The following is a 4,241-nucleotide window of genomic DNA, read 5'->3' as shown; positions in this document are numbered from 1 at the left end:
ATTCCTGCGTGATGCTTAATGGTCCGAAAATAGTTTCTCACTCCAGCTTCCTATTATTTCTTCCCCTCAGCACTGAAAGACAAATCCTGATTCAGATATAACATCAGATTACATTCATGATTATATTCGTAATTATTGCTACTAACTGCAAAACACTAAACGAGCGTTTTAACCTAGGGCGCTCTATTGTAATACACAACAAATAATTGCAAATAACTGCAAAGCTTGTTGGTTTTTCTTATTTACATTTATATTACCATTAATGAAAAAAAGTATCTCTGTGAACGTATTTACACAAGCCGAACATTTAACGTCAAAGGGTCGTGGTTTGTTGACACCTTTACTCAGAAATATAAAAGTACAACGGACATCGTACAGTATTCCGTAATTTCAACGGCGGTTGCACATCGTCAATTATCGATATATTCAAAATTACCTCTATACTCGTGAGATCATTTGATTTCATAGGATCTCCAATGGTTAACATACCAGTGACCGATTCATGATGCATATTATAAAGACATATGAAAGAAGATTAAAACTAAGAGTAAAGTAGTTCTTTGCAATAAGTTAACCACAGTGCTAGTATGGATATTGAGAAAGTACAATCTTTTAGCGTACTCGTTTAATGTAATCCAGTCACTCCGTGGAAAAATATATTCATCTCGGCATCGCTATAAACTCAGTAATGCAACCAAGTATCTTATGATAATTTTGCTTGTCGTTGCATTACTTAGCCCGTCGGTAACGATTTCAAGTGATTAGGGAAAGAGAGGGAAAAAGAATACAAGAGAGAAAACGAGGGACGGGAAAAGGCGTGAGGTAGAGGCAATGTAATTGTAACGTTTTCACGTAATTATTTGATGTGAAAGAGAGGAGAAAGAAAAATGAGAAAGAAAAAGAGGATAAGGTGAAGAGTGAGACAGAGAGAGGGAGAAAGAAAAGAAGGAGTGCTGGTGATTGGGTAATGAAAAGTGTATTTTTTAAAATTGAACTAAGTTTTTTTATATTGCCTATCACTTAATGCATGCGCGTAAGTGCAATTCCGTGAAATATTCACGCTTATTTACGCGGCAAATATATGCAATTTAGCCAAAGGTTGTATCATATGTAAGGGATATTTTTTCTTTGAGGGAAAAATGGAAAAATAAGAGTGATTATATATATTTTATGAGTGCTGTGTATCGAGTCTATGATATTGTGCGTAAAGTATATGAAGTGTATATGTAAAATGCATTAAGTATTCATCATATTCCAATATCTTTCATATTCAATGAATAGCAGATGAACGACTATCTTTCCATACAGACAAAAAAACAGGCTACATTTTCAGTTTTATTTGATAAAGATTTCAGAAACAATCCAGGAGGTTTACCATTAATTCCGTGAAATATTCACGGGTCTCACTTGTAACTGTCATTGTATTCTCCAATCAATAGCTGATGAATTGAATATTCAGTCATATAAGCTGTAAGTAAAATAACATTAACTGTATGAATATTTATATATTGGGTTGTGAGTTGCGTTTTTAATATGCAAAAATGGATATAAACAATTCATATTTCAGTAAATTTTATTGAATGAAATAATTTCCATTATTAATAATGACATTTGCCCATCTATCAGACAATCTAAATATTCTATCAGCATAGAATTTGACATTTTTTGAGGAAAAAAATGTTATCTAGATGGATTTTGACTCCATCGAAATCGTTAAAATATCTTTTCCTTGAAATGCGTTTAGTAGAGAGAAAAACAAATGGTAGCTCAGAACCTTCCGGACAATCCAATTGATCCACATAGTACATATATACATATATGTATATATAATCATACATACAGGCTCATGTACACACATATATATATACATATCCAGACATTCATATACACAGACACTCATTTATACGTATGTATACATTTATGTTTATTTTTATTTGAAGCTATATTTGAAAAGACAATCATATTAGGCTAAAGAATCACTCAATACTTTTTAGCAGTGTACATATTAATTTCTGAAAACAAAAGGTTTAAGTGATATCGAAGTTTCGGTTTCTGATCCGTGATAAGACTATGATTTACTTAGTGGTTTGTAGATTTTGGCAGGGAATTATGTTGGTAGGTGGAGTAATGTGAATGAATCAAGTAATATTTATTCAAAGGGGACACATAGTATCCATGGAAATGTGCATTGTGTGCTGTTGTATTTACCTTGTTTCCAGTTAATGTTAGGAAAGTACTCACATCAAAACGGTGGTATGATTAATACTTGTTTTAAGTGAAGTTTAATTTAAAAACTGTTTAATATTAAACTGTAAAAAAAAAACCACTATTGTTTTTAGAAGTGTGCATATTTACTAAGTTTTACAATGACAAGTTTGAGAGCATGCATACATATTCCATTGTGCATATATTGGTGTATGTGTGTCGGACAGGTAATTGGGTAAAAGAATTGAAGAGAGGGAACAGATGTTTATTCAATTAATTGACAGGTCATTCGTAATCTGTGTTATTTACATCATCCGTCACACATAATCGTCAGACTCTACTATAAATGGCAAATAGTTTCATTATATAGTCACAAAATATGGAGAGTTCACTGTTCAGAAATTCTAAAAATACTATATAAGGAGAGCATAAATGAAGCGATAGCAGCAGATAAATGCGAATTTAGGGGAAAAACACAGCAACATTAAGTGCAATAAAATTTTAAAATATATAAATAAACTTATCATAACATTATCTTTCCGAAGATTTGGGTAACTGTTCCGTTGTATTTAAATCAATAAATATTATGACAAAAACAAAGAGAGTAAACTTAATAAATGAAAAAAGACAAATAGTGTTCCTATATCAAGATACGAAGTCAAATTTGTTAAGGACATGTTTTAGTAGATGCACTGAGTGCCTAGCAAAGTGGCATAAAATGTTGGAATTTCATGCATGTCTGATTAAGAAATACAGAAACGTCGCACCAAGGTAACGGTATCAACATATACATATACCTCATACGAATATTCTCAGGCCCTGTTTACTCATACCTTCACATACATGTACTCACACACACTGCAGTTCTCATGCAAAATATTTATATCAAAATAGTAATTTCATAAATAATAGAATTTCATCATTTTGTTATGTGATTAAATCAACCGATACCATAATTTGTGTATATATACAATCATACATATCCATACGCATGCACAGACAGATGATATTCGCAAGCAAATATACAACGATTTATACCCTAAGCTATTCCATTATCAATCCTATACACTAATCTATAATTAAGGCTGCATATTACAGATACAACCAAATAGAATAAAGTATGGGAAACATAAATCTAGGGATAAATTAAGCGGACAATATTTTACAGTTAACAGGTAGTAATATTAGCGCGCTAGAATTATCTCAAATAGTTTAAGCATTAGTATGATATAGGGAGGACCAGCGGTACGTTTGTGAATATTGTATGAATAATTTATGAGAAGAGATTTATAGCTAATTACTTCACAGATTAAAGATATGCACTAATCACATTTATCATTACTATCTCAGTGTGGACTAAGCAAGGTAGAAATACAGAAACACTGAACAATACAAGCTATACCAATTTGAGAGGTTGACTAGTAATAATAATATTATTAATGCATTTAGGTTAAAGCTAACACGTTAATTTTTAGTATTGTGTAAGAAGGTTGTGCAGTACATTTGTGGACATCGTTTTATTACAGTACTTCTTTGATTAATTCATTTTATTTACACTTAATTATTTAATATAAGTTTAGACATACACAAATTACAGATGTCATTACTAACTTTATGAGTTTGCTTTTGCATATAATAGATTAAGCAATTTCATAGTCAACCGCTTTAATACCAATCATCTACACAAACTAATGGAACATGTAAAATTAGCTTTACTTCTAGCCGTAAAGCTACAAGTGTGATTATAATATCTGCGTTTAAACTTATTTGAGGTATTTCCGCTACATACATAAACATTTCCAGGTGTACGTATCTATCTGTCTGTCTGTCTGTCTGTCTGTCTGTCTGTCTGTCTGACTGCCTGCCTGCCTGCCTACCTGCCTGCCTGTCTGTCTGTCTGTCTGCCTGCCTGCCAGCCTGCCTGCCTGTCTGTCTGTCTGTCTGTCTATCTATCTATCTATCTAAAATCCCAGCAATAGTTGAGAAGCTCAGGATTCAAAGCAATGACTGAAGGATTTTTAATTGCTACACAACAC

At 32.3% G+C, this 4,241-nt stretch overlaps 1 long non-coding RNA gene across 1 annotated transcript in view; it reads right to left on the bottom strand.

The window, feature by feature from the left end:
* Nucleotides 1-1,322: 1,322 nt before the first annotated feature.
* The window catches only part of LOC128248666 (uncharacterized), a 38,090-nt gene continuing 35,171 nt past the window's right edge, over nucleotides 1,323-4,241 (bottom strand). The window contains exon 2 of the long non-coding RNA XR_008264826.1: nucleotides 1,323-1,468. This is a non-coding gene — a long non-coding RNA (uncharacterized LOC128248666). The remainder of the gene's footprint in view (nucleotides 1,469-4,241) is intronic.

Source organism: Octopus bimaculoides, chromosome 9, assembly GCF_001194135.2.
Source record: "Octopus bimaculoides isolate UCB-OBI-ISO-001 chromosome 9, ASM119413v2, whole genome shotgun sequence".
Classification (NCBI taxonomy): domain Eukaryota; kingdom Metazoa; phylum Mollusca; class Cephalopoda; order Octopoda; family Octopodidae; genus Octopus; species Octopus bimaculoides.
This window is presented reverse-complemented; position numbering and strand designations above follow the sequence as displayed.